The following is a 14,815-nucleotide window of genomic DNA, read 5'->3' as shown; positions in this document are numbered from 1 at the left end:
CCTGCATGAGCGTACCTGCTGCTGTAACTTTGCTCCACTGCAGGGATGTTTCCATTGAGGGCCGCTTGTAACACTGAATAATAATAATTGGCCTCCGGATTTCATTATTAATTATATAAATTGTTTTAACTAGACTGTCGATTTTACAGTAAAAAATGTACATTTACAAAATTTTACTGTGAAATAGTTATTTTTTTACAACATTTTATGGTAAATGGAAAAACAGTACCACTGTTTATTAAGGTTTTTGTTTTTTTTACGAGAAAAAGCTGCCGGCTTAGTTGCCAGAATTTTTGTGTTAAATTGACATTTGCTTTTACAACGCGATATTGTTCATGGAAAAACAGCACAAGTTCCTTTTTTTTATTCTGGCAATTTAGCTGCCACTTTTTCCTACCGTAAAAACGACATGTTTGATTATATTACGCCTGCACTGGCTTCCTGTGCACTTAAGATGTGACTTTAAGGTTTTACTACTTACGTATAAAATACTACACGGTCTAGCTCCATCCTATCTTGCTGATTGTATTGTACCACATACATATATACATATATATATATATATATATATATATATATATATATATATATATATATATATATATATATATATATATATATATATATATATATATATACTACCGTTCAAAAGTTTGGGGTCACCCAAACAATTTTGTGGAATAGCCTTCATTTCTAAGAACAAGAATAGACTGTCGAGTTTCAGATGAAAGTTTTCTTTTTCTGGCCATTTTGAGCGTTTAATTGACCCCACAAATGTGATGCTCCAGAAACTCAATCTGCTCAAAGGAAGGTCAGTTTTGTAGCTTCTGTAACGAGCTAAATTGTTTTCAGATGTGTGAACATGATTGCACAAGGGTTTTCTAATCATCAATTAGCCTTCTGAGCCAATGAGCAAACACATTGTACCATTAGAACACTGGAGTGATAGTTGCTGGAAATGGGCCTCTATACACCTATGTAGATATTGCACCAAAAAGCAGACATTTGCAGCTAGAATAGTCATTTACCACATTAGCAATGTATAGAGTGTATTTCTTTAAAGTTAAGACTAGTTGAATGTTATCTTCATTGAAAAGTACAGTGCTTTTCCTTCAAAAATAAGGACATTTCAATGTGACCCCAAACGTTTCAACAGTAGTGTATATATATATATATTAGGGGTGTAACGGTACACAAAAATTTCGGTTCGGTATGTACCTCGGTTTAGAGGTCACGGTTCGGTTCATTTTCGGTACAGTAAGAAAACAACAAAATATACATTTTTGGGTTATTTATTTACCAAATTTGCAAAATCTTCCACTAAAAAATGTTTTCTTAGTGGAATATTTGATGTGAAGTAATGGGAACCTTGGATAGGTCAATAATTCATAAAAACATTGATTTTGATTCAATATTATGTTTTGAGCAATGACAGTTTGAAAGAAAAAAAAACAGCTTTGTTTTATTAGTCAACATTGCAACTTTTTCTAAATTACATTCAACATTTAAGCTTTATTATTTCACTTTTGTTATGTTTTTGTTGATTTTAATAGTATTTTTAGAATGTGCCGTGGGCCTTTAAAACATTAGCTGTGGGCCGCAAATGGCCTCCGGGGCACACTTTTGACACCCCTGCTATAGATAATAAAAAATTAAATGTGATAAATCTATGGATAAAAAGCAGAGCCTGGCGACGCATGCGCGTTTATCATAACTCTCTCTCTCTCTCTCTCTCTCTCTCTCTCTCTCTCTCTCTCTCTCTCTCTCTCTCTCACTCTCTCTGTCTCTGCCCCTCCCTCACCAATGCTGCTGCGCGCACAATTTGTTTTGTTTTTAACCCCTTCTTAACCTTGAACGTACATTGAAAATACACGCAACCCTAACTCAAAATGCCGGACATTTCAGGCATTTAAGAAACTCCGCCCTGACAGCTCCGCAAAAGAGGACATGTCCGGTGAAAAGAGGACGTATGGTCAGTCTATCCTAGCCCGTTAGCTGCTAGCATGCCGTGTGTTGTGCTACTTAATATGTCCGTGTGGAAACTCGTTCGGTACACCTCCGAACCAAACCCCCCGTACCGAAACGGTTCAATACAAATACACGTACCGTTACACCCCTAATATATACATATATATATATATATATACATATATATATATATATATATATATATATATATATATATATATATATATATATATATATATATATATATATATATATATATATATATGTATATATATATATATATATATATTTTTTTTTTATATATATAAAAAAAAATATATATATATATATATATATATATATATATATATATATATATATATATATATATATATATATATATATACATATATTTGTATATATACAAATTTGGCGGACCATTACTTTTCGGAGGCGGTATCGTACCGAATATGATTCATTAGTATCGCGGTACTATAATAATACCGGTATACGGTACAACCCTAGTAAGTACTGAAAAGTTGCGCGCATCCGCCATTGTAGTCCATGCCGACACCGTAGTCGATAAGCACCTTCTTTTTCTCTACCTTCTTGTTATGGGACATTCATACTTGCCAACCTTGAGACCTCAAAATTCGGGAGATTTGGGGTGTGGGGGGTCGGGGGGGTGTTAAGGGGGGAGGAGTATATTTATAGCTAGAATTCACTAATATATATTTCTTATATATATATAAGTAAAGTTAAAGTACCAATGATTGTCACACACACACTAGGTGTGGTGAAATGTGTCCTCTGCATTTGACCCATCCCCTTGTTCCTTGAGGTGAGGGGAGCAGTGAGCAGCAGCGGTGGCCGCGCCCGGGAGTCATTTTGGTGATTTAACCCCCAATTCCGACCCTTGATGCTGAGTGCCGAGCAGGGAGGTAATGGGTCTCATTTTTATAGTCTTTGGTATGACTCGGCCGGGGTTTGAACTCACAACCTACCAATCTCAGGGCAGACACTCTAACCACTAGGCCACTGAGTGTATAGTGTTCTGTGGTTACTTCTTGGTTGGCCAACCACAGAACACTATACGCTATAGTGTTCTGTGGTTACTTCTTGGTTGGCCAAGCGCACGTGACGACAGGCTGTCCTCACTCAGGTCCGCACGGGAGAAATTCGGGAGAATGGGTGTCCCGGGACATTTTCGGGAGAGGCACTGAAATTCGGGAGTCTCCCGGAAAATTCGGGAGGGTTGGCAAGTATGGGTGCGCCTTTTGTATGAAAATATACCCACTCATCGGCAGTGCGCCTTTTAACCCCGGTGCGCCCTATGGTCCGGTTTCTGAGCTACTGTACGTGGTTCATTTGACTTCCAGTTGTGGATTAGCGTCCCCCGTGGAATGATAAACAGAAGTAGTTTTAAGGCCACGCTGGATCAGACAGTACATCTTCAGGCTTTAAGCTGAGGCTTTACCCGTAATCAGCCACCGGGGGATCCAGCGGAAGTAAAGTCGACCGAGCGAGGATGAGTTTCGGGGGGGGGACAAGAGTTCCGAGCTGGTTAAAAGGAATTTTCTCTCTCTCTCTCATGATAGCAGGTTAAACTTTTACTGGCGGGACAGCGAGGGGAGGCTCAAACCAACGGGAGGAAAGGATGAATAAGCCATGGCGGCAGGCGGCAGACGCACTGGTCTGTGATAATGCGATGACACACACACACACACACACACACTCACACACACACACGCGCAGACACGAGCCGTAACTGAAGCATCAGAATTCACATCCGAATCAAATCTTTAAACTGTGGAAGTGGGTCATGGAGAGCCTCGGCGTTGTGAGAGATAACAGTCGGCTGCGGTGCGACAATGAAATAAATCTATGCAAATTGCTACGATGGAGACGGGGGGTTAGTGGTTTTATCAACGCGCTGGTAAAACGTAGTACTTTGGAAGAGGCGCCGCGCTTTAAAAACTCGGTGAGTCTGCAGAAAAGTTCTAGTCTTTCATTTACACGGATCAAAAAAAATGGGGGAATTTCCCCCTAAGACCCTTTTGTATTTTCACTGCGCAGGACCCACTCGACTCATACTCTACACTTGCCATGGAAATAGCACTGTGGGAAACTGCAAAAAACAGTCAACGTCAGTCAGCATGAGGCAAAATAATGAACAACAACGATGGAGGACAAGAAAAACCTTCTGCATTTACCGCCAAAGAGAATTAGGGCAGGACAACGGAGTGGAATACAAAAGAGGTTAGACCTAAGACACAGTAACAGGGTCAGCTAACATTGGCGTGTGTATCATTTGTTATTTTTTAGCCAGGACACAATTTGTCCAAGAGGAGACTGAGGGCAGAAATTGAACAGGGATCCACAGCAAAGTGGAGGAGATTGTGGAGAATGGTAGAAACACGTTCAGAGCTCCAGTAGGTCACAGCAACAGGGTAAGCTAACACTAGCACATGTTTTTTGTTGTCATTGTTTAGCCATGTTTTGGAAGATACATTTTTATCCAAGAGGAGACTGAGGGCAGGAAGAAAATTTAGCTCACCAGAAAATGTTAGATTTTGTATAAGACTGTCGCTTCCAGGGCGAAGGCACAGCATCAGGGTAAGCGAACATTAGCACATGTTTTTTTGTGTCATTTTGTATTGGAAGATACATTTTTATCCAAGAGGAGACTGAGGGCAAGAAGAAAACTTATCTCCCCAGAAAAGGTTGGCTTTTGAGGTATAAGACTGTAGCTTCCAGGGCGAAGGCACAGCATAGGGGTAAGAGAACATTAGCACAGTTTTTTTGTGTCAATTTGTATTGGAAGATCCATTTTTATCCAAGAGGAGACTGAGGGCAAGAAGAAAACTTATCTCCCCAGAAAAGGTTGGATTTTGAGGTATAAGACTGTAGCTTCCAAGGCGAAGGCACAGCATCAGGGTAAGCAAACATTAGCATGGTTTTTTTGTGTCATTTTGTATTGGAAGACACATTTTTATCCAAGAGGAGACTGAGGGCAAAAAGAAAACTTATCTCCCCAGAAAAGGTTGGCTTTTGAGGTATAAGACTGTAGCTTCCAGGGCGAAGGCACAGCATCAGGGTAAGCAAACATTAGCATGTTTTTTTTGTGTCATTTTGTATTGGAAGATAGATTTTTATCCAAGAGGAGACTGAGGGCAAGAAGAAAACTTAGCTCCCCAGAAAAGGTTGGATTTTGAGGTATAAGACTGTAGCTTCCAAGGCGAAGGCACAGTATCAGGGTAAGCGAACATTAGCACGGTTGTTTTGTGTCATTTTGTATTGGAAGATCCATTTTTATCCAAGAGGAGACTGAGGGCAAGGAGAAAACTTAGCTCCCCAGAAAAGGTTGGATTTTGAGGTATAAGACTGTAGCTTCCAGGGCGAAGGCACAGCATCAGGGTAAGCGAACATTAGCACGGTTGTTTTGTGTCATTTTGTATTGGAAGATACATTTTTATCCAAGAGGAGACTGAGGGCAAGAAGAAAACTTATCTCCCCAGAAAATGTTGGATTTTGAGGTATAAGACTGTAGCTTCCAGGGCGAAGGCACAGCATCAGGGTAAGCGAACATTAGCAAGTTGTTTTTTTTTGTGTCACTTTGTATTGGAAGATCCATTTTTATCCAAGAGGAGACTGAGGGCAAGAAGAAAACTTAGCTACCCAGAAAAGATTGGATTTTGAGGTGTAAGACTGTAGCTTCCAGGGCGAAGGCACAGCATCAGGGTAAGCGAACATTAGCACGTTTTTTTTGTGTCATTTTGTATTGGAAGATCCATTTTTATCCAAGAGGAGACTGAGGGCAAGAAGAAAACTTAGCTCCCCAGAAAAGGTTGGATTTTGAGGTATAAGACTGTAGCTTCCAAGGCGAAGGCACAGCATCAGGGTAAGCGAACATTAGCACGGTTGTTTTGTGTCATTTTGTATTGGAAGATACATTTTTATCTAAGAGGAGACTGAGGGCAAGAAGAAAATTTAGCTCACCAGAAAAGGTTGGATTTTGAGGTATAAGACTGTCGCTTCCAGGGCGAAGGCACAGCATCAGGGTAAGCGAACATTAGCACAGTTTTTTTGTGTCATTTTGTATTGGAAGATCCATTTTTATCCAAGAGGAGACTGAGGGCAAGAAGAAAACTTATCTCCCCAGAAAAGGTTGGATTTTGAGGTATAAGACTGTAGCTTCCAGGGCGAAGGCACAGCATCAGGGTAAGAGAACATTAGCACGTTTTTTTTGTGTCATTTTGTATTGGAAGATCCATTTTTATCCAAGAGGAGACTGAGGGCAAGAAGAAAACTTATCTCCCCAGAAAAGGTTGGATTTTGAGGTATAAGACTGTAGCTTCCAAGGCGAAGGCACAGCATCAGGGTAAGCAAACATTAGCATGGTTTTTTTGTGTCATTTTGTATTGGAAGACACATTTTTATCCAAGAGGAGACTGAGGGCAAAAAGAAAACTTATCTCCCCAGAAAAGGTTGGCTTTTGAGGTATAAGACTGTAGCTTCCAGGGCGAAGGCACAGCATCAGGGTAAGCAAACATTAGCATGTTTTTTTTGTGTCATTTTGTATTGGAAGATAGATTTTTATCCAAGAGGAGACTGAGGGCAAGAAGAAAACTTAGCTCCCCAGAAAAGGTTGGATTTTGAGGTATAAGACTGTAGCTTCCAAGGCGAAGGCACAGTATCAGGGTAAGCGAACATTAGCACGGTTGTTTTGTGTCATTTTGTATTGGAAGATCCATTTTTATCCAAGAGGAGACTGAGGGCAAGGAGAAAACTTAGCTCCCCAGAAAAGGTTGGATTTTGAGGTATAAGACTGTCGCTTCCAAGGCGAAGGCACAGTATCAGGGTAAGCGAACATTAGCACGGTTGTTTTGTGTCATTTTGTATTGGAAGATCCATTTTTATCCAAGAGGAGACTGAGGGCAAGGAGAAAACTTAGCTCCCCAGAAAAGGTTGGATTTTGAGGTATAAGACTGTCGCTTCCAAGGCGAAGGCACAGAATCAGGGTAAGCGAACATTAGCACGTTTTTTTTGTGTCATTTTGTATTGGAAGATCCATTTTTATCCAAGAGGAGACTGAGGGCAGGAAGAAAACTTATCTCCCCAGAAAAGGTTGGATTTTGAGGTATAAGACTGTAGCTTCCAGGGCGAAGGCACAGCATCAGGGTAAGCGAACATTAGCACGTTTTTTTTGTGTCATTTTGTATTGGAAGATCCATTTTTATCCAAGAGGAGACTGAGGGCAAGGAGAAAACTTAGCTCCCCAGAAAAGGTTGGATTTTGAGGTATAAGACTGTCGCTTCCAAGGCGAAGGCACAGAATCAGGGTAAGCGAACATTAGCACGTTTTTTTTGTGTCATTTTGTATTGGAAGATCCATTTTTATCCAAGAGGAGACTGAGGGCAGGAAGAAAACTTATCTCCCCAGAAAAGGTTGGATTTTGAGGTATAAGACTGTAGCTTCCAAGGCGAAGGCACAGTATCAGGGTAAGCGAACATTAGCACGGTTGTTTTGTGTCATTTTGTATTGGAAGATCCATTTTTATCCAAGAGGAGACTGAGGGCAAGGAGAAAACTTAGCTCCCCAGAAAAGGTTGGATTTTGAGGTATAAGACTGTCGCTTCCAAGGCGAAGGCACAGTATCAGGGTAAGCGAACATTAGCACGGTTGTTTTGTGTCATTTTGTATTGGAAGATCCATTTTTATCCAAGAGGAGACTGAGGGCAAGGAGAAAACTTAGCTCCCCAGAAAAGGTTGGATTTTGAGGTATAAGACTGTCGCTTCCAAGGCGAAGGCACAGAATCAGGGTAAGCGAACATTAGCACGTTTTTTTTGTGTCATTTTGTATTGGAAGATCCATTTTTATCCAAGAGGAGACTGAGGGCAGGAAGAAAACTTATCTCCCCAGAGAAGGTTGGATTTTGAGGTATAAGACTGTAGCTTCCAAGGCGAAGGCACAGTATCAGGGTAAGCGAACATTAGCACGGTTGTTTTGTGTCATTTTGTATTGGAAGATCCATTTTTATCCAAGAGGAGACTGAGGGCAAGGAGAAAACTTAGCTCCCCAGAAAAGGTTGGATTTTGAGGTATAAGACTGTCGCTTCCAAGGCGAAGGCACAGTATCAGGGTAAGCGAACATTAGCACGGTTGTTTTGTGTCATTTTGTATTGGAAGATCCATTTTTATCCAAGAGGAGACTGAGGGCAAGGAGAAAACTTAGCTCCCCAGAAAAGGTTGGATTTTGAGGTATAAGACTGTCGCTTCCAAGGCGAAGGCACAGAATCAGGGTAAGCGAACATTAGCACGTTTTTTTTGTGTCATTTTGTATTGGAAGATCCATTTTTATCCAAGAGGAGACTGAGGGCAGGAAGAAAACTTATCTCCCCAGAAAAGGTTGGATTTTGAGGTATAAGACTGTAGCTTCCAAGGCGAAGGCACAGTATCAGGGTAAGCGAACATTAGCACGGTTGTTTTGTGTCATTTTGTATTGGAAGATCCATTTTTATCCAAGAGGAGACTGAGGGCAAGAAGAAAACTTATCTCCCCAGAAAAGGTTGGATTTTGAGGTATAAGACTGTCGCTTCCAGGGCGAAGGCACAGCATCATCACACGTTATGAGTGTGTTTTTGTTATTGGCGAGTGAGAAAGATAGAAATCGCTCAGATTTTGGGGCGTGATGAGTGTGTTTTTGTTATTGGCGAGTGAGAAAGGTAGAAATCGCTCAGATTTTGGGGCGTTATGAGTGTGTTTTTGTTGTTGGCGAGTGAGAAAGGTAGAAATCGCTCAGATTTTGGGGCGTTATGAGTGTGTTTTTGTTATTGGCGAGCGAGAAAGGTAGAAATCGCTCAGATTTTGGGGCGTTATGAGTGTGTTTTTGTTATTGGCGAGTGAGAAAGGTAGAAATCGCTCAGATTTTGGGGCGTGATGAGTGTGTTTTTGTTATTGGCGAGTGAGAAAGGTAGAAATCGCTCAGATTTTGGGGCGTTATGAGTGTGTTTTTGTTATTGGCGAGCGAGAAAGGTAGAAATCGCTCAGATTTTGGGGCGTTATGAGTGTGTTTTTGTTATTGGCGAGTGAGAAAGGTAGAAATCCCTCAGATTTTGGGGCGTTTTGAGTGTGTTTTTGTTAATGGCGAGTGAGAAAGGTAGAAATCGCTCAGATTTTGGGGCGTTATGAGTGTGTTTTTGCTATTGGCCAGTGAGAAAGATAGAAATCGCTCAGATTTTGGGGCGTGATGAGTGTGTTTTTGTTATTGGCGAGTGAGAAAGGTAGAAATCGCTCAGATTTTGGGGCGTTATGAGTGTGTTTTTGTTATTGGCGAGTGAGAAAGGTAGAAATCGCTCAGATTTTGGGGCGTTATGAGTGTGTTTTTGTTATTGGCGAGTGAGAAAGGTAGAAATCGCTCAGATTTTGGGGCGTTATGAGTGTGTTTTTGTTATTGGCGAGTGAGAAAGGTAGAAATCGCTCAGATTTTGGGGCGTTATGAGTGTGTTTTTGTTATTGGCGAGTGAGAAAGGTAGAAATCGCTCAGATTTTGGGGCGTGATGAGTGTGTTTTTGTTATTGGCGAGCGAGAAAGGTAGAAATCGCTCAGATTTTGGGGCGTTATGAGTGTGTTTTTGTTATTGGCGAGTGAGAAAGGTAGAAATCCCTCAGATTTTGGGGCGTTTTGAGTGTGTTTTTGTTAATGGCGAGTGAGAAAGGTAGAAATCGCTCAGATTTTGGGGCGTTAAGAGTGTGTTTTTGCTATTGGCCAGTGAGAAAGATAGAAATTGCTCAGATTTTGGGGCGTGATGAGTGTGTTTTTGTTATTGGCGAGTGAGAAAGGTAGAAATCGCTCAGATTTTGGGGCGTTATGAGTGTGTTTTTGTTATTGGCGAGTGAGAAAGGTAGAAATCGCTCAGATTTTGGGGCGTGATGAGTGTGTTTTTGTTATTGGCGAGTGAGAAAGGTAGAAATCGCTCAGATTTTGGGGCGTTATGAGTGTGTTTTTGTTATTGGCGAGCGAGAAAGGTAGAAATCGCTCAGATTTTGGGGCGTTATGAGTGTGTTTTTGTTATTGGCGAGTGAGAAAGGTAGAAATCCCTCAGATTTTGGGGCGTTTTGAGTGTGTTTTTGTTAATGGCGAGTGAGAAAGGTAGAAATCGCTCAGATTTTGGGGCGTTATGAGTGTGTTTTTGCTATTGGCCAGTGAGAAAGATAGAAATCGCTCAGATTTTGGGGCGTGATGAGTGTGTTTTTGTTATTGGTGAGTGAGAAAGGTAGAAATCGCTCAGATTTTGGGGCGTTATGAGTGTGTTTTTGTTATTGGCGAGTGAGAAAGGTAGAAATCGCTCAGATTTTGGGGCGTTATGAGTGTGTTTTTGTTATTGGCGAGCGAGAAAGGTAGAAATCGCTCAGATTTTGGGGCGTTATGAGTGTGTTTTTGTTAATGGCGAGTGAGAAAGGTGGAAATCGCTCAGATTTTGGGGCGTTATGAGTGTGTTTTTGCTATTGGCCAGTGAGAAAGGTAGAAATCGCTCAGATTTTGGGTTGTTATGAGTGTGTTTTTGCTATTGGCCAGTGAGAAAGGTAGAAATCGCTCAGATTTTGGGGCGTTATGAGTGTGTTTTTGTTAATGGCGAGTGAGAAAGGTAGAAATCGCTCAGATTTTGGGGCGTTATGAGTGTGTTTTTGTTATTGGCGAGCGAGAAAGGTAGAAATCGCTCAGATTTTGGGGCGTTATGAGTGTGTTTTTGTTATTGGCGAGTGAGAAAGGTAGAAATCGCTCAGATTTTGGGGCGTTATGAGTGTGTTTTTGTTATTGGCGAGCGAGAAAGGTAGAAATCGCTCAGATTTTGGGGCGTTATGAGTGTGTTTTTGTTATTGGCGAGCGAGAAAGGTAGAAATCGCTCAGATTTTGGGGCGTTATGAGTGTGTTTTTGTTATTGGCGAGTGAGAAAGGTAGAAATCGCTCAGATTTTGGGGCGTTATGAGTGTGTTTTTGTTATTGGCGAGCGAGAAAGGTAGAAATCGCTCAGATTTTGGGGCGTTATGAGTGTGTTTTTGTTATTGGCGAGTGAGAAAGGTAGAAATCCCTCAGATTTTGGGGCGTTATGAGTGTGTTTTTGTTATTGGCGAGTGAGAAAGGTAGAAATCGCTCAGATTTTGGGGCGTTTTGAGTGTGTTTTTGTTAATGGCGAGTGAGAAAGGTGGAAATCGCTCAGATTTTGGGGCGTTATGAGTGTGTTTTTGCTATTGGCCAGTGAGAAAGGTAGAAATCGCTCAGATTTTGGGTTGTTATGAGTGTGTTTTTGTTAATGGCGAGTGAGAAAGGTTTGGACAAATGCCAACATTTAGTGCTATTACACAACAGACTGATGCTAGAAAGGCTGGCAGCCATGAAGCTGACCCCATATTAGTTATATAATGTCAATAAATCTACAATTCTTATCATCATTCATGTATTATCCATGCATTCGGTGGCCTTTCCCTCGTGGCTTTCATGCAGACAATAGGATAATAAATGCAAAACGCTTGCAGGCCTCGGTGTGAAAGTCCCCTGTGAGCACCTATGAATGCACAAGCAGGACATGGAAATAACAATAAAAAAAAAGAATATATAGAAATTGTCATGCTGCCGTTTTAATGGCATCCGACATGGCGGAAAGCGAGGGCGCTAATGTCTACGCGGCGTCCTCGCATTCATCCCATTTAGACGCGACCACTGCTGCCGTGTAGGTGAGCAACAGAGGGCAAACACTACATGCATTATTAAGGACCAGGTCTGCAGCCCTGACATCTTTGTGTCTCTTGCCGCGCCACACCCGGACTAAAGAGCATGCATGGAAGACAATCCCAGACGCCCTCCGTTACGTTTTTGGAAGTCCGCCACGTGCGGCTGTAGGTGACGCATGACTCACAGTACAGTAGCTCATTGCTTTCTGGGGTGACTTATGGTGCATCTCAGTCCGTATGTACCCAGCCCGCGCAAGAGGATTTACTGCCTTCTCTCTGCAGGGAGCAAAAGGCTGCACTGGAGGTCACGCTTGGATTTTGTATTTCATACGGAAGACTGCATGACGGATGGAAAAAATCATGCATTGAAACTAGAGATCGACCGATTATCGCCCGGGACGATTATCATCTCCGATATTTGGCATTTTGGCGTACAGTACTTCTAATTTCAACGCGTTTTTCTTTATTTTCATGACTATTTACATCAGGGGTCCCCAAACTACGGCCCGCCGGCCGGATCCGGCCCACCAGCGGTCAAAATTGGCCCACCGGAAGTCCAAAGTAAAAAAATAAAAAATGAACTTTTTTTTTTTTTTTCTCTGTCTTTTCTTATCCACTTTGTACCGCTTGCTACTCACGGTGTCTCCTAGCCGCTCAGGCAAATAATATTGTCTAAAAATGCATTTTCTCATCGATAACGTGACATCATCGCGTGCGTGGAAAGTGCCCTATATATATCTAATATATATATCTAATATATATATCTATACATACATACATATATATATATATATATATATATATATATATGTATATATATATATATATATATATATATATATATATATATATATATATATATATATATATATGTATATATATATATATATATATATATATATATATATATATATATATATATATATATATATATATATATACAAAATATATATACATATATATATCAAATATATATATATATATATATATATATATATATATTTGATATATATATATTAGATATTATATATATATATATATATATATTTGATATATATATTAGATAATATATATATATATATATATATGTATATATATATATATTTCATATATATATTAGATATATATATATATACATATATATATATTAGATATTATATTTATATATATATTTATATATATATATATATATATATATATATATATTTGATATATATATATATTTGATATATATATATTTGATATATATATATATATATATATATTTGATGTATATATATATTTGATATATATGTTAGATATATATATATATATATATATATACATATATATATATATATATATATATATATATATATATATATATATATATATATATATATATATATATATATATATATATATATATATATATGTAATATATATATATATCAAACTATATTGATATATTGGTCATTTTAGGCATGACATTAATTCACAACACGAAGAACTGTGGTAAAAATAATATCTATCCATCAATCCATCCATTTTCTACCACTTGTCCCTTTTGGGGTCGCTGGAGCCCATCTCATTTTTTCCTAATGGATAATGACTTTCTTTCTACGTCCTCACTAATCCCATCCCGCTAACGAATGGAGTTGAATAAGTGACATTTACGCGAGCGGGAGCGACATACAATGCAAAGTCCGAGCTATTAAAACATCTCTGGAGGACTTCGCCACCTGAATAAGGCGCACGCAAATAAGGGTCATGGCGGTTCACGCAGTCATTTGTCAGGACACAATTATGTCCGGTGTCTTGGAATCCCCAACAGGAAATGAAAATCATAACAAAAAGAAAACTGTCAAAGGGGGGGGGGGCACATTTCCTAAGCGTTACACGTGCAGGGAGATTCAGTTAGCAGTTGACTGCATCCAGTAATGTTTGCATAAAAAGCCATTAAGCGTTGTGTGTATTTAATTAGACTGCGGCTGCAGCCAATTTGACCATTTTCAGGCACAAACCACAGTCATAACAGTCCGTGTCGCCATGGTAACCAGTTTACACCTCACTTTCTTCCTTTGTGGAGCGTCTACTTACTGCTCCCCCGGTCAAAAGTGCTGCTTCGGAGAAAGCTCGCCAGAATTGAAGTAACTGGCTGTTACTTCAGGAGAGGTAGTTAGTGTTGAAAAGGTTCTTCTCTGCGGTTAAAACCGCACCACAACAAAGAGGCACGCCAAAAATGGCATCCAATCAATATGATTGGACGCGAGCCGAGCTCTTCTGGTGATGCCAGGGAGCGGCGTACAGCTGGAAGGGTCCCATTCGTCACGGTTTACCTGACACATGAATTGTGACGAATTGGGGGGGGGGGGGGGGGCACACTATCCACTTAAGTGTTGAATACCGTATGTGGAGGGGGGCGTGGCCTGCGGGCCTGCCGCAGAACGGGGTGTGCCAGGACCGGCCTCCAAGACAGCGACAGGTGAGTAGATGGGCCCAGGTGGGCCTTGTTTATCTAATCACCAGTCGCCTTTATTAGCAGCAGCCGGAATGAGACACACAGTTGGAGTTGGAGTGGGAGCCAGAGAGAGAGAGAGAGAGAGAGAGAGAGAGAGAGAGAGAGAGAGAGACACAAGCTCAGAGAAAGACATTTTGCTGGAAAGCAAAAGCCTTGCAGAATTGGTGAGAATAAAACAGTGTCATACCCTGAATTCCGGGCTCTCCTGGCAGTGCGTGGTGGTCTGAAGAACCCTAACATGTTTTGAATCCGACCAATGATATTGTGTTGGATAATATTGGCATCGGCCAACCCTCAAAACTCAAATTTTGGTATCCTCTATCAAGTTGTATCAGGACACCCTTACAAGAAACACTAACATGTTTCGAATCCGACCAATGATATTGTGTTGGATAATATTGGTATCGGCCAACACTCAAAACTCCAATATCGGTATCCTTTATCAAGTTGTATTGGGACACCCTTACAAGAAACACTAACATGTATTGAATCCGACCAATGATATTGTGTTGGATAATATCGGTATCCTTTATCAAGTTGTATTGGGACACCCTTACAAGAAACACTAACATGTTTCGAATCCAACCAATGATATTGTGTTGGATAACATTGGCATCGGCCAACCCTCAAAACTCAAA

At 40.3% G+C, this 14,815-nt stretch overlaps 1 protein-coding gene across 1 annotated transcript in view; it reads right to left on the bottom strand.

The window, feature by feature from the left end:
- The window catches only part of LOC133639875 (type II inositol 3,4-bisphosphate 4-phosphatase-like), a 219,577-nt gene that overhangs the window by 24,008 nt on the left and 180,754 nt on the right, over window positions 1-14,815 (bottom strand). The gene's annotated exons all lie outside the window — the stretch shown is intronic.

Source organism: Entelurus aequoreus, linkage group LG22, assembly GCF_033978785.1.
Source record: "Entelurus aequoreus isolate RoL-2023_Sb linkage group LG22, RoL_Eaeq_v1.1, whole genome shotgun sequence".
Classification (NCBI taxonomy): Eukaryota; Metazoa; Chordata; class Actinopteri; order Syngnathiformes; family Syngnathidae; genus Entelurus; species Entelurus aequoreus.
The sequence above is the reverse complement of the archived record's forward strand: the minus strand, read 5'-3'. Positions and strand labels throughout refer to the sequence as shown.